Source organism: Crocodylus siamensis, chromosome 15 (assembly GCF_052110815.1).
Source record: "Crocodylus siamensis isolate JL-2025a chromosome 15, ASM5211081v1, whole genome shotgun sequence".
Taxonomy (NCBI): domain Eukaryota; kingdom Metazoa; phylum Chordata; order Crocodylia; family Crocodylidae; genus Crocodylus; species Crocodylus siamensis.
Genome location: NC_143409.1, coordinates 28,887,022 through 28,913,449, shown reverse-complemented (window position 1 = coordinate 28,913,449; position 26,428 = coordinate 28,887,022). Strand labels below are relative to the sequence as shown.

At 47.3% G+C, this 26,428-nt stretch overlaps 1 long non-coding RNA gene across 3 annotated transcripts in view; it reads left to right on the top strand.

The window, feature by feature from the left end:
* LOC149852288 (uncharacterized) overlaps positions 1 to 26,428 on the top strand; it is an 89,732-nt gene that overhangs the window by 24,076 nt on the left and 39,228 nt on the right. For 2 of the 3 annotated variants that reach the window (XR_016439337.1, XR_016439338.1), the window contains exons 3-4: positions 7,041 to 7,176; positions 8,608 to 8,743. This is a non-coding gene — a long non-coding RNA (uncharacterized LOC149852288). Of the gene's footprint in view, positions 1 to 6,667; positions 6,873 to 7,040; positions 7,177 to 8,607; positions 8,744 to 26,428 lie in introns of all 3 variants that reach the window. The other variant, XR_016439336.1, reaches the window with a different exon arrangement.

Below are 26,428 nucleotides of genomic sequence, written 5' to 3'. Positions count from 1 at the left end.
CCCCACTCGCCCCCCTGTTGCTATAACACATACAAATACAAATACTTGGCTGAACAGCAACATTGAACAAGCCCCAAGGATAGGTAGAAGGAAACTTTCATCAAGGCACAGCAGCTCAAGGCTCTGTGGGTGACTTGAACACATCACATTCTTCCAGAGGTCAGAGTTACTAGATGAGTTGAACCACCCATGGTTACATCTGCCCTGATCGATAGCAGTTCAGTCACTGAGTCTGTCCTTGAATTGGCAAGTGCCATAACCATAACTTGCTGTCAGGGCAGTACTGCTGGTGGTACCCTTGTGAAAGCTGGCAAGGCACAGACCTCTATATCACTGTTATCTTACCCAGAAAGCTTGCTCTATATTTACACTACAGCTGCTAGCACTGGTGCCTCTGGCAGAGTTGCATTGACAGTGAATTATGGTCAGGACCTTGGCTAGTGCATATAAGGTCCATAAACCTGGTTCCCCAATGTCTTGGACCTTATGCAGGCATCTACACCAGCACAAAATGGCTGTCAAATGCTAACTGATCAGGCACCTACAGGTCGGGTACCCACAGGTAAATAACTTCTCATGGTACAAGACTGTCGGCAGCTGAACCTTAAACATCCAGGTGGAAATCCCCAGCAGGCAGCCTGTTGGAAGACACAGTCAGTAGAGTTCAAGGCCAGAAAGGACCACCAGGATTATCTCTCATGAATTAACAGGTCAGTGGCCAGCCTACTGACTTATCTCCTTTGCTTCTCTGGTTTCTGTTCGACTGGAGGTGCATTACTTTGTATGATCTTTAATACTTTTTCCAAGGGAACAGAACCAGATTAAAAAAATGCTTTCCAAGGCAAAAACAGAGTTTAGAAAGCAACCTCAAATTTAGCAGACCCAATATTGTTTCTCCAGATAATGGAGGGGGGTGATGACCAGGGTAGCCACCTTGGGCTCCACCTTTGTTAAGGGGCACAAAAACACCTGTCATTGCAATGGTAGCTGATTCCACTGCTGCATTTGGCATGGCAAGAGCCAGCACTGCCCTGGGTGCTGTGCAACAGCCCTGCATGTGGAGCTGTGCTGCTACACTTCTGATTTCCAGTGAGTGTGTCCAGAACACTAGGACTACATGTGCTATAGCAGTACTGTACTTCACTGCCTGAACTGAAAACAGTCCTGTGACTGAAGATGGCGCAGTCTTACTTCAGTAACCAGAGGCTACAACTAAGACCATTTCCATTATTAGGTAAGGAGGAAATGAGCATAGAAAGATGAAGTGATCTGCCTGGGGTTGAGGGCAGTGCAGAGAAGCATATGCAGGCCTCCCAGGACCAGTCCAGCTCCTTGTTCACAGTAGCTAATCTTAGTAAACCCAGCTGGAGCCTGTAAGTCCAGTAGCTGAGGATTGGGTGTTGGCACTTGTGTCTACAAGAAATAGAAGCTTTGCAGGTATTTAGAAGCAGAACTGTGTGCGTGTATGATATTTTACATTATATAATGTATGTATGCTGGTTTTATATATTAAAAAAGCCTTCATCAAATTCCCATCAACCCACCAGAGGAAAACAAGAGAAAACTGCTGAAGCTGGGCATTTCCGCCTGCAAACACTTAGCATGTTTTCTGCTTGCTGACATCCAGGAAGCCAAGCCTGCTGCTATTGCTGCTGCAGCCCTGTGCTGTCCTGCTTGAACTGCTTCTAACTCTCCTCTATTGTGCATGGATGCTGTGGCTGAATTCTCATTTTCTAGTGGGACTTTATTTTTGCCTTCCCTTCAGCCTTTGCTCACTGGTCATTCCAGGCTCATAAATCCATCTCCTGGTGTCTCTGAATATCTCTGGATGGATGTAGGGGAAGAGACTTGAACTAAGCTGAAAAGATTCTTCTCAGCAATGAGGCGTGAGATTAGATTCTTCATCCTATACATTTGCCTATGTCATGGCACACATTTGATGGTGGAGGTCCTGTTTTGGAGTAGTTGTTATCAGGGTGGTCCAGGTCAGGAGTAAGCACAGTTACAGAGCTGGGGGAATTGCCAGTTGGGTGGCTGGGGATGGGGCTGCATGGCAGGACTGAGGTGTATTGACAGAGTTGTGCCTATGAAGAGTGGAGGGGTCTAACTGCAATAACAAGGGACGTTGGCATCAGGGTGGAGCTGCATCAGCTGCTGCGAGTGAAGCCGAGGGCTGGAGTAAACCAGAGCACTGCAAGTGAGAGGGTGGATTCAGCCCGGGGCTGAATAAAATCAAGCTGCAGAAATAACACAAGGGACCCTGTACTGGGGCTGAAGCACCCTGCAGCATGGGCATGGCTGGATGGGCAAAAACACCTTTGATTTGGTTTGGATCAGGTCCCATGGGTTTGGAAGTGTATCTGCCAATACTGAGCCAGGCTGAACTTCTCCAGGAGTGAAATACTTGTCTACATACGCTTGAACATTTGGACATGGGAACAAAATGTCAGTCCTTATCTAATGTTTTTGCCCTTTCCATACCCTTTATCCTAGGTATTAAGCAAATCAACACAGGGAGTCAACTGGCTTAGGTGCCACTGCCAGTGGCATCCAGACCTATATGCTCATGTCCCTCTCTCAGGAAAGAAACACCCACTTAGGGAATGCTGTGAACCCCCTGTGTACTCAAAATCAGCCTTGTTCCGTAGAGAATTTTAACCACTCGGAGGAAGGTGGATGCCCTAACCTGACCCCAGCTCCTTCCAGTGGTGGCCTTATGGTTGTTGGGGCCCTGGGCAAGAGAGTCATTTGGGGTCCCTTAGAGGTTTAATTTTGATGACCTATAAGCAGCTGAGACATTTTTGATTTCAGTTTCACTTTGCCCTAACCATGAAACTGCAACGAAAGTATCTTAATACAATATTGATAATGCAGATATTCAGTGTAATTAATTTTTATGTTTATAAAGTGTGGGGCCAGAGGTGGTCACCTGTTTTGCCCTCCCCTAACGCTGCTACTGCTCCCTCTAGTCATGGGCTGATGTACAAATGACACCTGTGTGTTCCTAATGCCTGCACCCACTCAGCTTCCATGGCTTCTTTACTCCACTCTGTAGCCAGTTGAGGGCAGCCGGGGGGCCATAAATGCCAACCACTGGGGAGGAAAAATGGCAGAATAATTAAAAAGCAATTAATGTTTGCAGCGCTTGCTTTGGCAGGTCATTGCTGTTTCCAGTTACATCCCCAGCCTCCTGGTCTCCAACCTGCACTGCCTTACTCTGTGGGTTTTCTTTATCAGTTGCTTTCCATTTTTATTCGAGTTGGCCATGAGAACTAGAGTTTAAGTTCAAATTCAGTTGCTGCTGGGATCTGCTTTGCTAGGCAGATTATAAAGTTTGCTGTGATGTGTTTTGCTATGAGATGGGGCGAAGGAAGCCAGGCTTCTAGCAGGCTGATATCAGAGCAATGCCTTTTCTTGACAGAACTGAAAACACAAGTATGTCCTTAATGTGACCAATACCTATTCTACAGCAGATTAGACCTAAATTATTCACTTTGTGCAGAGAAGTTACATTGGAGTCTCTGGATACCCAAGGATTTTGCAGTGTCCTTTTGTGGCTGTATCCATCACAAACAGGAATTTATGCAAAGACTGGACCAAAGAGCAAATTATGCTGCTGCGCATGTATCTGCATTTTATACAAGGTCCCGAGAGTCACTGAGAGGAGAACTGGACCCTTAAAATATATCTAAAGCATCCAGCTGCCTCCTGTTAGGGTATAAGCAAATGTAAGTCAGCTTTCTTTAAACAGTACCCCACAGAGCTTTACAAACTCCAGCCATTAAGGAATCACCTCATGCCCCACTGAAATGCAGTTGTCTCAGAGACAAGTGGGAAGCAGCTGGTTCTTGGGTCAAAGGCTGGAGGCAGACATTTGAAAAACCTGAGCCTGAATTGATTCAATCCTTGCAGGTTAGTCTAACCTGACTAGGCTGAATCAGTTTGTAACTGCACAGACATCCAAGAAATGCAGGTACATGCCTGCAGTGGCTCAGGTTAAAAGCCAGGGGGTGCTATAGCAGCCCTCCCTTCCCTTCCAGAGTGCTGAGCTGAGAGGGGCATAGCTAGGCCCTGGCAAGACATTATGATTAGGGTGGTGTGGCTTCTGACCAGCCCAGCAGGGAATTGATAACACAGTGCTTATCACCCCTAATTCAGTGTTTAACACCCTATTAAGAAAACAACAAAAGAACATTACCAGCTATCTGTTGATTCTGCTTTTGTCCCGTGTGCCACAGCATGGACTGTAGCCATCTTGACATATGCTAGGTAATGCTGAGAGCTACCTGTGTAAGGTGGGGGGAGCAGGGGGAAGTCTCTGCCAAGCTCCAGCCTGAGAGCAGAGGGGAGGGGCCAGTTCTGCTGTGGAGCAGAGAGCCCCGCCCAGCCCAGAGAGCATGCCAGGATGCTGGGGGAGTCTGGTTTAACTTGAACTAGCAAGGGGTCTGGGGCAGACATTGAATAAACTGGTTTGCCCCAAATCAGTTAAGTCTGATATACAACATTCAACCAGATTTATCTCAAACCAGTTTCAGCCATTTTGAAACTGGTTTATGTGCACTGAACATGTGTTCTGTTATAGTTTTAAATTGGTTTCTGATCACTTAAACCAGTTTATGTGTAATGTCTGCTCCTAGCCAAAGCGTGCGTGGGAGAAAACTGAAAAAAATGAAACATAAGTGCAAGACTGGAGCATTGTCAAACATTATGTCTTGGCATGCCCCACACTAAAGGCAAGGCTGTTCTCAGTGACACTATTTGGTACTGCTGGGGAAAAATGCCTACTTTCACAGCCACAGGCATACTCACTACTGAATGATGGTTCTCTTAAAATGTTCGGATTTTTGGTGAAAATGGGAAAGAGAGAATTTTTAGCTCCTCTGTACAGGAAAATGGAGGGCGGCATAGAAGCTCCCAGCTGAATCTATGGAGAAGTTCTGTGGGTCTGGAAAGCCTTCATCAGACTGGTTGGGGCAGTGGTAAAGATGCACAGAGAAAACCTCCTGAGATAAATATATTTGGCATGAAAGGCTGAGGTGGCACAGCTAGATTTTGAACCTGTGCCTTGGACAGTCAAAGGCCCCCATCCTATAAGAGGCCTTGCAGTTGGTTAGAGTCCCACTGACTTCAGGGGAGCTTGTTGTGGGCCCCAGAGCTGGGTGGTTCTCCCATGGTTCTCTCTGAAGGTTGAGGATGAGTATTTCAAAATTATGCTTAAACCTCTTGGAAAGCCTTCTGCCTTCCTGGTTGAGATTTGTCCCTGACCACTGAGAGTAAGAGATGCTGCTGGGCCTGTGGTGTGAGAGAGCCTGTTTGACTATCTTCAGGGTACATTAAGACCCAGAGGCTTCTGTTGTGAGATAATAGTCCATTAGTTCCCTATCCTGACACTATCTCCCTTGTCTCAGCCAAGCAGTGGATGATGAAACAAGCCCAGTTCATCACACTCAGCATCTTCCCTTCCCTGTATTCTAAGAGTAAGGACACCTGGAATTTTCTGTCCATCTAAACTTGTTGAAAGCTAGAGCTGCTGCAGTTAGAGCTGACTGCTCAGCAGTGGATGGCCAGAGCCGTAGAGATGTTCAGCCCAGAAGGAGACAGTGCTAGGGAGATGGAACGAGTGGAGTAGGTATAGATAGGGCCAAGTGTGGAGGTGGCATGCGTCAGTGCAAACCTACAGAGAGCGAGCCACAGTGACTGTGCTAGATTGCCAGAGCATAAAGAGACCTCTCACTTTGAGGAGGACACGCTGGTGAGCAGCAGTAACACCCGAATGAAGGACAGAGGGAATGAGACGGGCTGGCTCCAGCACCCCAGTAGAATGTGTACCCCTGGCACCACTCTATCTATTGCTGGCTACCTCTTCTGTAATGTTTGGCCCAAAAGGCTGTGAGCAAGCCTCCCAGAGCTGGAAAGGTTGGCATTCTCTTTCCTTTTTGGTATTCCCTCTCTCCCTCGACTTAAGCTTATGATGAGGTTTCCCACACCTCTGCCCCAGCTATCCTTTACTCCATTCCTCTGGACTGAGGATAATCTTACCTTGTTATTTATGAATCCCCTGTCCCCTAAGCACTATGTAGTGAAAGCGCTTTCGTGTATGGCAGCAATAAAAACATGAATTTAACTTGCTCTCCCCTCTTGTCTTCTCCCATGCACTCAGGTGCCATCTGGCCTGCCAGTCTGCCCTGCCACTGAGTGCTGTGGCTGCAGTAATTCCTGCCTATCTGCATGCGTCTCTCCTTTCCGCCCCCGCTCTCCTTCCCTTAAATGCTGCTGGAAAATCTTGACAAGCCAGGCAGCCTTTACGGGAAAGGCTGCCATTTTTGTAGCTGTGATCTTCGTATCTCACTTACTCTGAGTTTCTGTGTCACAAAGGCCCTGCTATGTACTGTGTGCCTCTGATTTTGAGGTGATAAAGAGTGCGTGAAATGAGAACTGTGTCTAGCTGAGCAGGGCCTGAGCTAGGCAGCACAGCATTTTTGCGAGCCATTCACTTATGAAGGGGATGCTGGTGTGTGCCTGGGAGAAGCATGTGTGGTTTTGGGGGTGGGGTAGGTAAGAAGGGTCGGAAGTATTAATCTAGGCCTTAAGAAGAGCTTGAGTTTTGTAGCTGGTCTCCTGGAAATGTTTTTTATTGCACTGATAAATTCATTCTCGGCTTTCATAGGAACTAGGGGCTGGCAGAGTCTTTTAACAATCCCAGGGAACACATCCCTCAGATCAACCTAACCGGCTGTCACTGCGCTGCCTTTCAGCAAGACACCAAGCAGGCAGGACAGCCGAGCACCCTCTGAGTAGAGACACCTGTGCAAGAGCTCTGAGCCCCACTGGTGCTAGCAGGAGAGATGACTCTCGCCATGAAGCAGGTGGAGGTGAGGGCCTACTGTCTCTGTGGAGATGACCCCATTGTTCTAATATCCCTCATAGGCTCCCATGTGCAGAAAGACCTTCACCCTCAGAACTGGAGAAGAACAATACTTCTTTGACACACCCTTGCAGCTTGCCAGAGTTAAACAACTGCTGTTTTTCTTGTTTCATAGATTTCATAGACATTAGGGCTGGAAGGGACCTCAGAAGATCATTGAGTCCAGCCCCCTGCCCCAGGGGCAGGAAGTCAGCCGGGATGATAGGATCCCAGCAAGATAAACATCCAAATGTCTCCTGAAGGCATTCAAAGTAGGTGCTTGAACCGCCTCTGCCCGCAATCTATTTCAAACCTTGGGGGCTTGGACTGTGAAGTTCTTCCTTATGTCCAGCCTGAAATGGTCATGGAGGAGTTTGTGACCATTTGACCTGGTCATCCCTTGGGGCACTCTGATGAACAGACGTTCCCCCAGATCCTGGGGGATCTGTACCCCTGATGAACTTATATGCGGCCACCAGATCACCCCTAAGCCTGCACTTTCCTAGGCTGAAGAGTCCCATGGCTCTCAGCCTCTCATCATAAGGTCTGTTTTTCTGACCTCTGATCATGCGTGTGGCTGTCCTCTGCACCCTCTCAAGCTTCTCCACATCTTTTTTGAATTGTGGAGCCCAGAATTGGATGCGGTACTCCAGCTGTGGCCTCACCAAGGCCGAGTACAACAGGAGGATGACATCCTGGGATTTACTTGAGAAACATCCATGGATGCAAGCGTTTTGCTCACTGCTTTACTAGCAGCAGTATCATATTGCAGACTCATGTTAATCTTGTGGTCAGTCATGACCCCCAAGTCCCTTTCATCCATAGTGCTAGCCAGCATAGTACTGCCGAGCCTATAAGCATGCTGCAGGTTTTTCCTCCCAGGGTGGAGAACCTTGCATTTTTCAGTGTTAATCATCATCAGGTTCTCATCTGCCCATTTGATGAGCCTGTCCAGGTCAGCCTGGATTGCCCTCCTGTCCTCAGGTGTGGATGCTTTACCCCAGAGTTTGGTGTCATCAGCGAACTTGGCCAGTCTGCTTCTGATACTGATGTCCACATCGTTGATGAAGATGTTAAGGAGTATAGGGCCAAGTACGTACTCATGTATGATACCCTCCCTTTCCTCCTCCACATTTGGGAAGCTTTTACTGTGGGAGCTTTGAGGAGTGGCTGGGACTTCAGGAAGGGAGGCAGAAGCACAGTTAGTGCTGGATTTGGCTGAACTTCCTGAGTGCTTCCAGGAATGAGGTCTCATAACACCTAACTGAGACTGGCACTTCCAGTAGTGAGGTCATGGTCCCAGCTTTGCCTTTGCCCTTTTGCCTGGGTTCAGAAGGGGAGTTTTCCAGCCTCTGGTGAGGAGACATCATATTAGGTCCAGTGAGTTACTAGAGAGAGACTGTGGGGCTTGGGAAATGTGGCTGTTGTTCCAATTGCAATCACTGTCTTCTGCTATGACCTTGGGCCACATGCTTTGCAGAAGATTTCCAGACATGCCCAACTTTCTTTGGGACTTGCTTTGCCCGTGGGTTGAATGTTCCCCTCTAGGTATTTCTAAGGCAGTGTGATCCTACTCTTAGGGTGTGTGAGAATCTGGAAGGCTCTGAAAGTGAATGTGTCAACTGAGCGCTCACATCAACAGTGTGTTTATGATGTGCTGTAAATTTTACAGTCCCCTCTCCTCATTTGCTTGTCTCCTACAGAGTCTGGTGGCAGAAGGTCAGGGGTGCTACGAAAGAAAAACAGTCCTGATAATTCACGTCTAAGCTGCAACTCCTAAAACAACAGGCAGTGAAAGCATGTTTAAAATTCCCTTCCACCTAATCTCCAGAGATGCTGGTAAGATAGCAACATTTTTGCAGAGTTACTCAGCAACGAAACAAATATTTGGGTCGAACTGAGCTGTTTACATTCAACTTGGTTTATCCCTGGTGCTGGGAAGGAGGCAAGTTTCCTGTTGTTTTTTTCATTTATTTTTATCTCTGTACTTTGTTAAAAAAATAACTTCCATGTGAATCATGGACTCTATGATCATAATCAAGATGAATATCTCTGTGCTCTCTCCTCACTGTGGCAATATTTAGGGGGGAGGAAACTGGCTTGGATAAAGTAACAGTCACACTGTGTCCCCCACTTTAGACTTGGGCTGAATACCCAGACCTCCTAATTTTTTAATGCTATGTCCCCTACGCATAAACTGTCAGTAGGATTTGAAGCTGGTGTTTGCTGTGGCCACCCAGAATCATTGGGTTGGAAGGGACTTGAAGGTCATGTGGTACAACCCCCGGCATGAAGGCAGGAATATCTGCATTTGTACCAAAAGAGGCACTTTTGTGGTTGGCAAATGTGGTTGGTATTTCCTGATGCATTTGCTCAGAATTGGGCTTAGATTATTTCTGTGAGCAGTTGAAAAATCAGATGCTATGATTCTGTAAAATCAGTTTACGTTTTCATGAATGTTGCTGAAAGGGCTTTATCTGTATTTTTGTTTGGTCCATATTAGTGCTTGATATGTGAGAGAGACTACTCCTGAAACACCTCCCAGGTAATTTTGAGACAGCTAGAAACAGAATTCGAACCCAAATAATTGGAGGCCATCCATCCTACCTGAGCTTCTGCTCCTTTTGATGTTTGCCCACCTCTAATTTGAATTCCCTGTGGTGTCACACTATATTTCCCTATGCCTGTAGAGCACATGCCTGATCTACCTGCATGCATGTGAGCATATCGATTAAATGCCCAATATCCCGGCTTTGTGCCCTCTTTTTGTTGTTGAGCTGCATGGCTGAGCGCTGTGGGGAGAAAAAGGGAAGAGCAGAAAGGGTCTGGGCATTGCACATTGTCAGGTATGTCACCAGCATTGCCCGTGCTGCAAAGACAGGGGTTGTTGGCATTGCGGGTTTCACAGGGAGGAGCTTGTGGGCTTTGAAGGGAGTGCTAAGGCCAGAGAGGCTGAGAAACTGGCTGGGATGCCTAATTCATCTTAAATTCTAAATTTTCATGACAATATTCTGGTGATGACTACTGTAATGTTATCCAGAGAGCCGAGTGGGCAAGAATTCCCTTATGTTTGCGAAAATGTTCCTTCCCCATTTTGTTGAAATGTTCTGAATCTCTGTGCATGATCCAGGCTCACACACCGTGGTACCAAGCACCTTACAAGTACCATATGTAGAATTGCTCTTGCTATTTAAAGCCACACAGACAGCACACTGTGGCCAGTTCATGTGGTCTGTGGGAGATGTTTGCTGTTGGAGGTACTGATGTTCAGAACCCAACTTTGGAAGGAAAGGAAGCAAGGTCTTCTCAGTCCGGGGTCAGCAGTGGCACAAGTGTCTCCCTTGCCCAGGTACTGCACTTAGAAATACATCAGTAGCTCTTCTGACCTCTGGGTCTTGGGCTTTTAGTTCTCCTTTGAGCTTTCTGTTGCTTGTTTGTGCTGTGTAGTTTCAAGGTGTCTGGCAGAATTTGCTCCCTCTGTTGAAGGGAATCAAGACATTGCCTTATGTATCATAAATCAGTTTTCATTTATTTCTTCCAAGGTGCTTGGAGGCCTTTGGCCAATGAGGAAGTTAGCTAGGAATTAAGGGAATGAAAATGAAAACAGAATTTAGGTTGAATAGCAGAGAGGCTTTTTAGACAGTGGAACCATCTCTCCTGAGGGTACTGCTGGAAGTCCTGTCACTGGGATCATTTTTAACTGGATTGGCAAACCTCTGGAGAGTAGGCTGTGAGCAACAGCCCTTCATTGGCTCCCAGGAGGTGGTGGCATGACCTGATAACCTAGAAGGTCATTTCTTGTCTCTGATATCTCTTTAGTGAATGATATTGTAAGACTAATGACTGATAATTGACTTATGCTGGGAGTGTCAGATGTTGCTGAAGGCTCCAGATATGACTAGGATTCCTGTTTCTGATAGCTGAGGCTGCTATGGGAGTCTGAAAGTGTGTCACAAACATGAATGGAAACTAGGACAGCGACGCAGAGCACGTCTCTATGGGTGTTAGTATGCTTGTGTGTGTCTAGCAAAACTAGGAACTAAAAGGCTGTGTTTATCCTCTCCCTTATAGCATGCACAATAGAGGGGCAGAAAGACCTCTAAGGATAGCAAGCCAGATTCATCACTGGCAGAGATCATAACTGAAGCTGTATAGATTGAATGGGTGTTTCACTCATTTATGCTGGTTGAGGATCTTTCCCGGAGCATTTTGTACACTTTTGAATAATTGAAGGCCATGTGGGGAACAGAGCAATGCAAGGGAATCTGGGAGTAAAGCAGGAAGTCTGAAGTAGTGGAGAGTTCTTTAATGAAAATGGTATGCAGGAGGAAAACACTACCATTGGGGAGTGCAGGGCTGTGGTCACTGATAAGGCTGTGGGAAACAGCTATGTCTCGTTTCCATTTTGGATTTGGCCATTTCAGAGGACAGTGATTTGTTTTGGTGTTTTGGATCACTGCTCCATTTCGATTCAGCCAAATCTGTTGTGGAGTTTCAACTCTGTTTCGGAGATTCAGATCGGCTGGGGAAAGGCAGGCACAGCTGGGCGGCTGCAGGTTTTCCCAGCTCCTCCGGCTGTGCCTGCCTCTCCTCAGGTGCGGGGAGACCCCATGGCTGCCCTGTCCAGCCCCATCCCCTGCCCAGCTGGCCCCAGCCTAGTCCTGGCACTTAAAAGCCCCACACTCACCAGCTGCAGCAGCGGTGACTGGGGCCTCTGGGTGTTTGTGGCAGAGCTCCCCTGCCCAGCACAGGGCAGTAGGGGGAAGCAGGGATTGTTTCCTCTCACCTGGCACTCGTGTGGCAGCTGCCCCATGGCACAGTTGCAACATGGCTTGGTAGGGCACCGCACGCTGTCTGGGAGCTGGGTCCACTGGGGCTAAACAGTGCCAGGCCCCAGCTGACACGTGGAGCTGCCCCAGGTCCCAGACAGCGTGTGTGGTGCCCTCCCAAGGCGCACTGCAGCTGTGCAATTTGTCAGCTGTGTCCTACGCTGCATGGAGGTGAGTCTGCCATGAGTGCCCAGAGGCTCCAATCGCTGCTCCTGCAGCTGGTGAATGCAGGGCTTTTCTTTTTTTCTTTAAAGTGCTTGGAGGCTGGGCCGGGTAGAAGATGGGGCTGGGTAGGGCAGCCATGGGGTTCTCCCATGGATCCCCTGGTTGTACTTGGTGTGGGCTGTGCCGAGCAAACTCAGGTGCTGGCACTGGCCCCAGCCGGCAGCAGCAGCCTGCTGTCATCCTGCCTGCAGATCCGGGGGCCCATGCCCCCCAGGAGGGCTGTGGGGCTGTGCCATACCCCTCCTGGGGGGGCACAGCCCCTCAGATCTGCACACAGGATGACAGCAGGCTGCCGTCACTCCCCCAGAGCACTGGGATTGAAAGGGACCTCAGGGACAACTCGCTGGCCAGCTACAGATGTCAATATCAGAGCAGTCCTTCTGCCCTTCTTCGTCTTCCTCTTCTTAGTTTCCGTTTCCCTGCAAGCCCGGCTCCAAAACATCCAAACATTTCTGAAATGTTTCAGATCGTTTAGTTTAGTTTCAGAGATCTTTTGGATCCTTCCGTTTCATTTCAGATTTGGTGTCTTGAGCATTGAAACGGGCCGAAACACCTGTAAAACAAAATGGTTTTTGAAATTTCGCACAGTCCTAGTCACTAGGGTGGGCAGGACAGAGGATCAGCCCAGCAGGTGGAGGTTACATGGGTGTATTAACAAGGTAGGAGCAGCACTTGGTGAATCTCCATTTTAATTAGAAGAACTGGAGCTGGGTGATTGTTGATATCACTGACAATAGTGAATTCTTGTCAAAATAGGGGAAAGGGAATCTGAGAAGGACAAGCCATCCTGGGACTATTTTGATAAATATGTTATATATGAGTGTGGGTTCAGGAAAAAGTGCCAGGTTGAAATTAAAAGTGCCTTACTATCTAGGGCAGAGTTAATGGCAGTGCAAGCTTCCCTGCATGGCACTGACAAAAATAGGGCCGGAAGGGACCTCAAGTGGTCATGTAGTCCAACCTCCTGACCCTGCCCAGTCCTGATGTGGATGAACTGCTCATAGCCAATCTAATTCCTCTGAAAATGCCAGCAGGAATGACAAGTGGTGTCCGCTGTCATCAGACTAACAACTCTTTTTTTACACAGGCCATCAAATCACTGTCATTGAGTAACAACTTTTGGTTCAAAGAACAGGCGGAAACTCGGGTCTAGGTTCATGTCTAGTGGATTGATGTGTATGTCATTGTAACTCAATCCTAGCATAGACATAAATCAGGGCATCTTGAAGTTGTTTCCTAGTGGACCATACAGGGGAGATGAACTCCAAAGCTGGAGGTTTCTCAGAGGCATCTCTGAGAGCATTTGGCTCTGTTATGTCTGGAAATGAGCCAGTTCTCTTATTGGCAGATGGGATGGGCACAGAGTTATGTCTGTGCTGCACAGTGCAGTGCCATGTTGATATTTTTGATCTGAGTGAGCTACCTGTCATGGCCCCCGAAACAAGCTAGCTTCCTTTTTTGTGGCACTGCATTGTAAACAGGGTATGTCTACATGGCATGTACCCTCTGAACAAACTGGCCTTCATGCTGTAAGTAGTCTTCGCCCTGTTAACACAGCATCAGACAAATTAGTTCTAATGAGAACAGGCTTTGTCACAGCATTTATGCTCCTAGTCCTAGGTAAAGCCAGAACGAGTAAAGAGGTATAAATAGGGGGAACACATTTCTGAAAGAAAAGGGTAATGTTCCAACCCTGAAAAGATTTGGGCTTGGCTGGATCTTGGGTCTGCTCTTTTTCTCCGACCCGTTTTGCCCATTGCGAGATGGGAACAAATTTAGCCTTTTCCTAGTCCACCTCATAAGCTTGTTTCTTGGAGCTGAGAACCTGTGTCACTGAAAGGCGCTCCTGTCAATCCCTTCTCTGCGGGCTGCTCTGGTGAATGTAGATGAGACTGCTTGTCTGCTTCCTGGGCAGCTGCCATTTTCTGTTTTCAGTTCAGATGCAGGAGGTTACCTCGTGAACAGCTGTGCCTGCCCTCTCTGGGAGACTTTATATTAGTTCTTTCTTTTGTTTTTTGTTCAGCGTCCAGGAAACAGCCCCCTGGACAGAACTGTGCACGTTTCGCTCTGTGTCTGAGACAATATCACAAAGTGATGGGAGTAACCTCTTTGGGGCTTGGGTATACAACCTAGCACCCCACAGTTCTGTCTGGGGGGAGGCCCAGACCTCTCTCTAAACTGTGTGCAGATAACCATTCATTAATATGTAGGTCCCTTTACAGTCCAAGATCCTCCACGGCAGACTAGCATTATCTCTGTCGCAGGGGGTTTGCATAGTGTCTGCTTGAACAATATTTAGCTCTGTTCAGTGCTCTCAGTTTCTGCTCAGGCGGGGTTGGGTCAGGATTGGATTGAAGCTCAGGATTCAGCTACATTGGCCAAGATGTAGAAAAAACCTGGACTGGAACTGCAAGGACATGACATTGGTTAGGACTGAGGTGTATTGGGAGAGCCAGGGGAGGTCCAGGAACGGAGGTAGGGTGTCCACGCAGGGATACGCATCCAGTGAACTGCCAGAAGTTACAGCCATGAGGCAGTTCAAAACTGAAGTGCAGTTGCAGAGCTATATGAGTGAAGAGCTTGTTTTTGCCTCAGCTTTGGAGTGGACATGAAGCACCACAGCATACACCATTACAGGGCAATAAAAAAGATGAAGGGAAACGCCAAGCATGCAGCCGATAGATCTCCTTCCAGCTTGGGGAATGGGGTAGGAAGGTAAGGAGAACTTATGCATGGGCCACAATCCCCTCCTAAATTAACAGAAAGCAGAGGTGAAATGTTGGTTAATGTGGAGTTAGGAGGAAAAGATTACACACTCACTTCAGAGAAGGGAAAACCTCAAGATCCAAGGGAATTTCAAGTAAGCAAGAAAACATGAAAATTGGGTTCAGTTTTTCCAAAATGTGTTGGAAAAATTGCCCAAACAATCTACATGTTGCTTTGTGTGCTTCTGGTAGCACTATCTTAAGGCCAGTTGCAGACACTAAGAAATTAATGGGTAAATCAGAGAGCAAGCAGCAGAAACCATGTTCTAATAACATATACCTGTACTTGTCATGCTAACCTCTGATTGCATACAAGTTGCTTCTGCACTGCAACTAGCTGGCATATTTGCACTCCCTAAAGGAGTCAGGAAGTGAAAAATGTCGCTCAGGATGCCACACAGAGCTCCCTAAATGTTATTTATACTGCAGTAGCATATAGGATCTGAGGCTACCCATTGCGCTAGCAATGCAGGCATATGTAATATAATATAAGTGCAAGTGCCTGGACAGAACAGCTTGCATTCTAATGTAATTATATACAAATAGGTCAGATAGGTAAGTCATTTCCCTCTTCCACATTTACGCACCCTCAAACTTGTCAACCCTTCTGCAGGGGATAAGAGCAAAGCAAATGTGCAGTCTGTGCTCTGAAATGTTTGTTAGGGCATCACTTATAAAAATTAAGCAAGACCATCTCAATTTTTGAACCACTCTGTCACAAGTATCATTCTTGATTTGTCTCAAGCTTTCCAGAATTTTGCCTTTTTCTAAGAGCTTTCCTGTGAAATTTTAGGTCCATCAGAAAGAAATTGTCCATGTCTGGGTGGACAGAAGGGAGTAAAAGAAAAAAATCAGATGTGTGTAGCTATGTCCCCCACTGTGTGTAGTGAGCTGGAGAGCCAGTGCCAGAGTGACTGGGCCACGGGTTTCTCTTTCTAAAAGAGGGGAAGGAAGCTATTCTGTCACCCAAAGGTGCACTTGAGGCATAAAAAGTGATTTAAAGCATAGCTTGCCCTGTAAGCACACCATGAGAGTTAAACCATCAGCTGTTGCTTTTGACTGACAGATGACAGCACTGATTGTTGGATTAATCTGTTCTCTCTCTGCCTGCCTGTCCTTCTTATGCTCACCCCCATGGTGCCTTGCTGTGGTATCTGATCAGGCGTACATGACTTGTCCATGGGGAAGGCATCTGGCTATCTCAGCAGTGGAAGGGCTAGAAAAAAAGCAAAACTAGTTTTGAAATGGCTCCAAAATACTTGAGCGGTACCTTCTTTTTCATGCTTGTACCATTTCAGAGACCTTTGGAAAAACACTCTTGGAAAAAAAAGCAAGATTTCTAATATATTATTCATCCAGCAAAATCATTTTGGAGTAAAATAGAAATATTTTCTTTCTCCACTGTATTCCTAATATACTCTTCTCTCCATTTTCCCCTTCCCCCACTGTCTACCTTCTACTTCCAGGCTCCAGGGAATGGTGTGTATGAAATTATTTTGTAAAATCCAATAAAAATTTTAATCAGGTCAACATCATTACAGAAAAGGAAAGTGATGGATCTTCCCTGATGCAGAAAAATGTAAAGGAGGAAAGCAACACAAACGTGCAGCCACATGAACACACATACATACAGAGCATACAGTATCCTTTGAGCCCCTTCATTGCTTGGCAATAGAAGCTCAAAGTTACCTCCTCAGAAACAAACCATTCTGCATACATTCGTACTTCCAGCCGCATACGCCAAGCACACTGCTACACATGTGTTCCTATACTCAGCTGCATGCCCAATACGCTGCCAAGTACCCCACCCATATACACAGACACATATGCACACACACAGCCTTATTGCTATGTACACACACACACACGTGCATGTGCATATGCACATGCATGCACAGATACTCAAAGTGCAATATGCTCTCAAACATGTTCTACCATAGGAATTAACAATCTCTCACACAGTAAAATCTTCAAAATGTTGTAATGGAGGGACAGAATTTGGGGGGAAAGGTCTCCTTCCTTCCAGATGTAACCAATGACACCTAAAGATTTGGACAAACCCATTAATAAAAATTGCAGGTAATGCATAACTTATCCTGTTGATTTATAATTCCTAGCACTCTCAGAAGAATTGGGGCTGTAAATGATGGGTTGGCTATACAGGCTGTCCTTAGCTGCTTCCATCAGGCGTCACTGTAACAGTGGTGCAAGAAGGCTGGCTGTTGAGGTCATTGTATTGCTTGCTTCTCTTTGTGGGGAGGCACCAAAGGGAATACTGTGCTTGTTTTAGGGTGCTCACCCCCTGTTATTTCAGGACTATTGTCTGCCAGCTGGAGGCGCTCCAATGGGGAACAAGGGGAGGAAGACTGATGCTCACACCCACTCCTCTGCTAACACTCAGGGTACTGTATTGTGACAAAAAATGGGCTTGGATGTTAGGGGCTGGGAGTGTAAGGTTCTCCAGCAAGGGATAGTGTTGCAGACAGCAGCTGTAGGAAGTCTGGGAGAAACTTACTGGGATCTAGAATTTGCTAAACTGGCTTGGACCGATGTCCTGCCTGACAATGGATGATGCCAGGCACCTCAGGAAGGTGCCAGACCCCAGTAGTAGCAGACAAGGACTCATCTGCCCCGACACCCAGGTCTCTGACAGACTGCCTTAATGAAGATGGCTCAGCTCTCTCAGCTAATACAGCTTCTCCAGTAGCACGTTCTCTAAACACGAAAAGCAGAAGAGAAGAGAAGGAAAAGCCTGAATCCTATAATAGCAGCCCCAATCTTAATCCTTGTCTTGCTGGTTACTTGGCAGGGGGAGGGGAGGAGAGGGGAGAGCAGAGCAAAAAGCCCAGAAATGCACGGCCATGCTCTGTGGATTTGCATAGTTTAATAAAATGCACTAAGATTTCATTCCCATCTGACATTTACAAAAACCACAGCTCTGAGCTCCTTTCCATCTTTCCCCTTCCCGATTAAATGTGAACTTCTAAATCTGCCAGGAGGAGCAAAGGGAGGGATGGGAAATGTATCCGTCTCACAGATCTTGGCTCATTATTGCCATCAGAAAAGTGGAGTGAGGCCAAATGATAGAAGTAATGTATCTGTCCATGCAGGTCAAAACCCCTGTGGGAGAGGAGCAACCATGCCAAACCCTAAAAGTAATATATTGCTGGCTCCAAGGAGATCTCAAACCCTATAGGAAAGAGGCAGCCAAGTGCTTGCAATAACATATTGCAGTAATTCAGATGACTTGGGAGGGTTCAGGCAAGGTCACCTGCCTACTGCACTCATCTGTCCACTGAGGTCATAACAGTGATTACAGGAAGCCAGGCCACACTCTGGAGAGAATAAATGAGGGCTTGTTTGGAGCCCACCTCACCTCAATAGGAAGAAAGCATCCACAGCAAACTTGGGGAGCTATGTGCTCAAAGCAGGAGTTCATGGTCTCTGCAGAGGATGAAAATGTAGCATTGCAGGAAGGGATCGCATACCTTACCCCCAGTATTCACAGCTCCAGCAGGAAAGCAGGTGTTAGATTCTGTCCTAGGTTTAATGCACCTGCTCTAAGAAGCCCTTGACCCCCTCTCCCCCGCAGAAAGTAGTGAGCCCAACAAATGCCAGGGGCAACAGCAACACGATCATACTTCACTCAGTATGCTGGAGGTGGGGAATCAAGCAGGTTTTCCATGCAATTAGGAAACAGTGGAGGTTGTGACCTTGTATTGGAAACCTCAGATCTTTGAGTTTTTGGATAATTGAGGCTGAACTGTATTTGACTTGCAAGGGTTGTGGCCTCTCCAGGGGTGTGGCAGGGACTGCATGGCCTGGGAGCAGGGTGTTTGATCCACAGGCGTTGAGGGGGCCATGTCCTATGTTATGTATCAGTTCCCAGATTATGTGAATCATTGTAGGTATGATGATTCTAGTGATGCTGCACTGCCTTGTGTCATCTGAGGGTTTGAAAACATGCAGGTGAAATGGGCATCTTTCACTGTAGGCTGATCCCCCTCTCTGATTCTGTTTCTACTCTTGCTGAACAACCTTGGGGGCAGCTGGGACTGAAGCATGGGAGACATGCTTCATTCATGCTTCATTAATACCATGGTTTTCTGAATTGTCTTGACTTTGGTTTCCCTTTGCAGCAGCTGACCACGCAGTGCACTGTAACTGTTATCGCAGCAGTAGGGTGAAGCCCCGCTTAGAAATGGAGGAAGAAGAGAAACAGGCTTGTCCCCTTCCAAGACCCTAAGAAAAGCCCCCCAAAATGGCCCACCTTTCACATTCCAGCAACACCCCCATCTTGATGGGCTTCTTGTCCTTCTCTCTGGAAATCAGCTTGAACTCCAGGTCCTTGTCCTTGTCCTTGCAGCTGATGAGGCTGTGTGGGTGGGGTGTATATAGGGAGGTCTCTATGGTAGGCTGTAATGGGGAGACACAAGAGGGCCTGCTGGAGCTGAGGACCCCCAGGGTATGTCTATATAGCACAATGCAGAGACCTTCCTGCTAGGTCTGTGTATGCTGGCTCTGGAACCAGAAGCAGTATAGCCATGTTAGCATGGGGATGCATCCACCTAGTTAGCTCTGTTGAGAAGCAGGCCTTATTAGTCCAGGCAGAGTGCTGGGCTAATGCTGCTGTGCCGTGTTACTTCTGGTTCTGCCTCCAGCATGTGTAGCTGGCTGTGGTATCTCTGTGCAGTGCTGCTGGGCACATGCAGCTGTACCCTTAGGGCTCCTTCTTTGCTTCAGCAGAAAATGTTCAAAGCAAAAAAAGAAACTCCAGCTGCCAGAGCCCAGTCCAGCAAACCCTTCTGCCCATGAGAGCCTTTACCTGTATGAGTTATCCTACTGCACCCAGTGGGCATGATCACGGAAGCATGGCTACTTGTGTAGAAGTGTTTGTAGGATCAACTTACATAGCTCAAACCTGTCCCAGTCTGTGGCAGAAGTGGGTTTTATGGTACATGTATGCAGAAAACCACAGTCCGTTAATGCACACCAAGGTGGCATGAAGACAGGCATGGCTATGTGGTGCCACAGACTGTGCATTCAGGTGTTTCCCATGCTGCTACCTTCCAGAGATCCCAGGGTCAAAAAAACCTGTGCAGAAAAAAAACCAGGGTGGTGCACATGGCTGCAAAATGCTCCACCCAAAACTGGAGCCTGGCCTGCTGAAGCCACGCTTTGGCTGCCGGCCAGGCTCCGAGCTGCAGGAGTGCTGTGGCTGCAGCTTCCCTGGCCCCCAGGTAAGGCTCCCTACCCCACCGTGGATAGCTTGCTGTGTGCCAGAGGGCACATGGCACAGGTGTTTGCCAGTGCTGCTGCTTTTTGTCCCCAGGGAACCAAATGTCCATGCTCATCTAGATGTGGCCCAACTGTGCACAAACCCCTCCCCCAGCACCAACACTATCATACTTCCTCCTTCCTCCCCCACAAACAACAAACTGGTTCAGTCACAATGCATGTGTACCCACAAACACAACACCACAACTCACTAAGATGCAGCAAACACAGATCTTTCCCTATCCACACCCACCACACGTGTATAGGCACACACAGCAAATTGGTGTACTCATGAACACATGCAACTTCACTATACACACAGATGCAAAGCACACATGAAAATGCTCACAGGTGCAAATACAGGCACCTTTTCTCACCTATGTTCACATCTCCCCCTGTGACATACATATCCCCCACACCTCCATTTGCTTTACATTATTACCCCAGACAGTAGCCTCTGGGAAGGATTAAAAAATGCCTGTTTTAGGGTTTTTATATTTTGGAAGCTGGCTTGAAATTGTCCTCATGGCCAGTCACAAGGCACTTTATAGGAAACAGATGAACAACACTCTCAGGAATTTCTCTCTTTGCTGCTTGTGTTTAAAATCTAAAGTTAGAAAGAGAAAAGGGCGGGGGGGAGAATGAAGCTTTGTGGGAAAAAATTCCAGGAGGGGATTGTTATGACTTGTCCTTTGCAGCTCTCTCTGGATGGATAGAGAGCCTTGACTCTGCATCTCTTTGGGTTTTCCTGTCTAGCCTCCCTGGAGCCCTTTGTAGTAAGCATCCTATACCCATTTCTACCTGAGGGGACTGCTCATTTAGCAAAAATGGTTTTGTTATTCTTGGGGCTGGAGAAATAAAAACAATCGCATGCAAGTAGGCTTGTATTTCAGCTGCCTGCCCAATGCCAGACCCAGCTGGTTGAGAAGTGTGTCACCACCAGGGACAACCATGTTTTGGGAACCCAGTGTGTGCCAGGAAGGAGAGTGCTGTTTGCTTCCTGCATATCTGGATCAGGTGTTTTACCCCAGCTCAGTAAGACTAGAAGATGGGTGTTTCTTTGAAGGCGGCCCAGTATCATTCCTACAGGCTGGGAAGGAGAGGAGTAGTTGTTACCTTACAGTAGCCCAGGGGAAGTCGGTACCCCTGGATTCTCTTTTCCAGGAGACTGCGGGGAGGAGGCTAACTGACCGGAGAAGCAGCCTTCCCAGTGGGATTCTGTGTACCTACAACATGGGGCAAAGGAGAGGGATGTGCAGTGGCACTTCCCAGAGCAGATGCATGAGCCCAGTGTTGCATGCAGAAGTTGGCTTCCTGCAGCACCTTTGGGGTCCAGCTGATGTAGGAAGGGCAGGACTGGGACAGTTGTGTGGGGGCTGTCTTGCCAAGCAGAACCCTCTGCTTGGGGAGCCACATTTCCGGTGTCACTACCTCCACTGCTACAGCATGGGATTGGCCAGATGGGCTACAATACTGCAGCTATGATACTGTGACTGTGCATGATGTAACTTGGGGCTCTGGGTCCTGTGTGACTGGAACCTGAACTGCAGCCATCACAGACTCTCCCCAGCCTTGTTTCTCTCACCAGTCCCTCTTGCTGGTTTGCCCGGAGCTTGGTTACTTTATCATGGAGTGTACAAGGAGGCTGTATGTAGAAAGCTGCAGCTTCTGATAATAGACGGCAAAGGGGGATGGATTGCTCAAGCGGTAAATAAATCCTGTGGGCTGGGTGATATAATAAAGCGCTTGACCTTTGCCCTTGTGGTTTATTTTGTGATCAGTGCTCAACAATTGATTTATGGGATAATTAATTTCTCCCTCTTTCCCTTCCCCCTGGCCTTGGTGTTCTCTGTACCACAATCCTTGACTCTGAGTGATGACTCCAGGTTGCAAGCTGCACCACGGGACTGGGTTGCTTCCCCATCCCAGCTAAGGACAGGAAGTGCTATTTACAGCCCTGTCTGCCCAATAAACATTTATTAGGTCTCATTCCTCCTGCCTGGGCATCGTTCTCTGCCTTGCCAATCTGCAGCACTGTTGGCCAGATGCTGGGTTTCTCAGCAAATCTCTTTACGAGCTCTGCAACAAATTGTCTTGAATGAAAGGCTCTGATGTTGCATGATGGATTGCCTTCAAATAAATACTGCTGGTGAACATCCTTGCTTTTCCTGGGGATTTTCTTCATAGGGATCCCGCTGCCTAAGAAATTAAGTTTACATATGGATGTGAACTAGTATCCATGAGACATGATTCTCTAATATATACACATGACTTGGGGGAGTTAGGTTTGCCTTTCTGCAGTTTACAGCCACAGGGATTTGCTCAACAATGTAAATCACTCTCTTCTCTGTTAGAATTACTCTTTTTTCAAACACCTCCTATTTTCACCCTATATTTTTAATGTCTGTCTGTCTATCTGCTGATCAGCTTAACAAGTAAAGAAGCAGTGCAAACTAGTAATAATGTCAGGCTTATGCTACTGTTTTGCATGGTCCATCTTGGAGCCAGTTACTAACATCCATTCTTTGGGTATCGCAGCTGTCATGTGAGGCAAAGTGGTATTTTTTTTCTGGATTTGCAAACGGGGAATAATGGTGGAGAGAAGGGAAGTAACTTACCCACTGCCAAAGTTAGTGCCAGGACTCAATGTGAGTATTCCTGATTCCCAGACCCCTGCACTGACCGTCGGGCTGTGCTCTGTGTTATGAAGAGTCCTGCTGAGTCCCTGCTGCTCTGCTTGCTGCTGTCACCAATACTACTTGAGTAATCAATAGAGACCTTGGAGGGATCTCATAAATATGTTACTGTAAGAAATGAAAAGGGAACAAATGAGGGAGTTTAACATTTAGTGGACCACTAATGGAGAACATGTTCATCCAGTAAGTGACAGCCTGGGGGGGAGGAGGGGGAAGGGATGGGGGACAGACCCATCCCCATTAAGGCACTAATTACACCCCAGTCATCATCAGTTGGAGTTCAGTGTGTCAGTGAACAAGGAGGAGAACTCTGAATCCATTTCATCTTCCAAATGGGCTCCACAGACAGATCCCTGCATGAGGGGCCTCAGCATAGGGACTACTGTCTAAGGAACTGATCCAAAACCCACTGAAGGCAGTAGAAAGGCTTCCCCTGACTTTACTGGACTTAAAATCAGGCCTTCATTCCCTTCAGGCACCTACTCTCGCCATGTTCCCGCATCTCTTGAGTAATCTCTTTGGTGTGAAGTCACGTGGCATAACAAGGGAAGATTGCGCTGGAATGACAGAACCATAAGAGTTGCCATCTATTGATACAGGTCCAAGAGATGGGAAATGGGTTGGTTTCATATGATATGACAGGAAATATGTTGTGCCAAGCAGTGAGCTGCTGGGCAAGTAAATAGAGCCCTTGCCCAATGCCCCCAAGATCAGAAGGATGATTGTGGAGCATGTTAAGAGCACGGCTGTGTGTGGTGATGACTTCATGTGTGGGGGCATGTATGTTTATGGAGATGGGAGGGAATCACAGCTGCTGGGAGATTTCTATATAGTGTATCTGATAATGAAGAGACAGGACCTGGGTCCTGACCTCTCCTCCTACCCTTCCAAGGAAAATTCTTATCCAGAATGGGCTGCCTATCTCACATGGACTGATTCAGGGAGGAAGGAACTACTGCTACCAGTTGCAGCACTCGTGTGTGTAATGATGGTGTGATGCACAGGTACACTTCTTAGATGCTGTTCTAGACCAGTCACTTGGGGCTCCTATACACGTGCAGGGAGCTGGATGCGATGTGCTGGAAATCCAGCACATCGGCGCAGACTTGATTAATCAAGTCTGCTGGAGTGTGGAAAGTAGTGCATTCCATCATACTAGCATCATGGACTGTGTGTAGACAAAACGATAGGTGTGTGTGCATGACATTTTAAAGCAGGCTAAATGCTTTTGTACCGCTTTAGTGGTGTCAGTGTTTGCACGCCTCGGCGGCATATTGTACATTAATTCCAGCTGCTGTAGGAAATTCGGCGGCGTAACGCACCTTAAATGACTTGGGGTGCAGCAAACTAAAGCTCCTTTGAGGAGTTTTAGTTTGCTGCCCCAACAGCCGTGGAGCAAAGCACTGGGCTCCATGCAACTCCACGGCTCTGCAGGAAGCCCTGAAGGCAGCCTGGCAGCAGCCCGGGAAAGCAAGCTCTGCCCAAGAAAAGTGGCAAGCCTGATCTTCCTCCCTGCCCCGAGCCTGCCTGCCTGCCTGAGCTGTGCTGGGGCCTGGTGCTTCCCCCTGTGGCTGTGGTGCCCCCGGGACTGTCTGAGCTGGGTGCCTGTGGGTGGGTGCCACCTGGGCCGGGGGGAGGCCGCAGATGCTGTGGTGGAAAGCACCAGCCCTGCCCCTGCAGCCCAGGCACCGGTCTGCCCACTGGCAACTCACCCTCCCCTTCCCGCCAGAGAGGCAGGTAAGTCAGCAGGGTATATGCGTGACATGGGGGTTTAATCAGCCTTAAACTGAAGTGGTGTTTTTCAAAACCCACTGCTTCAATTTAGGGCCCCTGTTTCGTCTATACATGACCATGTGTATCAGTGTCCCTGTGCTGAAAAATGGTGGCAGGGCACTTGGAACTAAAGTGCATTCAATGAGCTTGAGTTCAAAGCACCCCACTGCCATGTCTCAGCATGGGGGATGCTGATACACATGGCTTTCAGGCGCTTTTAATTAATGTGGCTTGCTAAGTGCCCCCCCATGCCTCTCAGAGCATGTGTAAAAATGCCTTTGGGTTACAAAAACTGATACTGTCATAGGCAGAAAGCAGTAACACCTCATGGCAACTGCTGATGTGATTACATCGGTGGACTGGATGAATTTTGCTTCCTAAACAAATATGGGATATGGTTGAGAGAGGCCTCATTCACACCCTGAACCTGGGCACCATGAAGGGTTGGGTACATCTTTAAATCTGGCAGCTCAGGCCCCTCTCTCTCCAAACCATTTTTCTTGAGAGTGATGCAGCTCCTTCTCTCTGTGGGGCTGCTCTAGCATCCCCTGCTCTTCTTACCCATTCAAAGTGTTTCCTTATATCTATCTATTCCAAACTTGCCCTTCTTTTGTTTAAGGCCACTTCTTCTTGTAATACATCATCTGTGGTCAGCCTGAAAGGTTAGCAATCCCTGAGGGAGGAAAGGAAAGAGCTATAATGTCTCTGGGACTAAAGGTTTGATTTGGATGCAACCACATTTATTCAGCAGCAAATTACATCTTCAATCAAACCAATGTAAATCAGGTCACCATTTTAGCCCCATTTGCTTGGATTTGGAGAGTGCAGTGGGATTTGCTCTTCTTTGTTCTCTCCTCTGTCATACACGTACACACACACGCAGGCACACAGGTACACTGTACAGTCATGGGAAGTAACACTTATTCTCCCCAAGGTATTATGCTGTAGGGAGTGGAGAGGATACCAGAGCGTGTATGTTCTCTGGGCTCATTCTAAGTGAGCACCTGATATCTCCCCTAGGAAATATGAATATCAATATTATGCTGTGCAGAACCAATAAAACTCAGCTCTGAGTTGCGACTGGAGCTATGAATAATTGATTTTTCAGTGTGGCGACCAACCTGACAAATGACAAAAAAAGACAAAATCATTTCAAGTTGAACCCAAATGAAAATTTTTTGTTTATTGTTTTCCTTCCTGAAATGAAACAACCACAACAACAGATCTCTTAATTTTATCTTGGGTGTGTTTGGCTTTTTTGTATGGATGAATTTTATCTTGAGATCTAAATGGAACAAAAAGTTTAAATGTTTCCTCTTGAAAATATGGGACCTTGTTGTCATTTTTGGAGTTAAAACTATTGACTGAATTTTATCAGAATTTGCCGTTACTTTTGGTTGACCCAAACCAGCATTTTTAGGTGAATAAACTAACAAACTTTCTATTGTCCTATTCACAATCTTGTCCCCAGTCTGCTTTTGGGACAGCACAGTTGCATGTTACCACTGAATCCTCAGGTCAGAAATCATTCCCCTATAGCTTGTGTGATAAGGTGAGGAATACATCTGATTGGGATCTTTGATGAAAGAGCCCTGAAGGGTCACATCTGGGATGAAGGGAACCCAGTGTTTAATCTCTTACCTGCTATTGGACACAGACCTGATGTCCTCACTTCCCTTTCATTTAGTCTCCTCACCTACCTTTGGTGCTCCATGAAGCACTGTCTCCTCTGCACTTAAGTTGCCTCTGTCAAAGGGAAAAATCAGAGACAGTAAACTTGTTGAGTTTGGGGCACTTGGATTAGTTGTGGTGCTGTCTGAGTTTGTTCACCTGGCCTTCATTCAACAGGCAAGATGGGCAGTGTGTTAACTGGAGGTTTTCCCTTGTGTGTCCTGGTTTCTGCCCTCCCCTGGGTGGGGCCAGCAAAGCAGAGGTTGGTATTCTGGGTTTGTAGCTAGA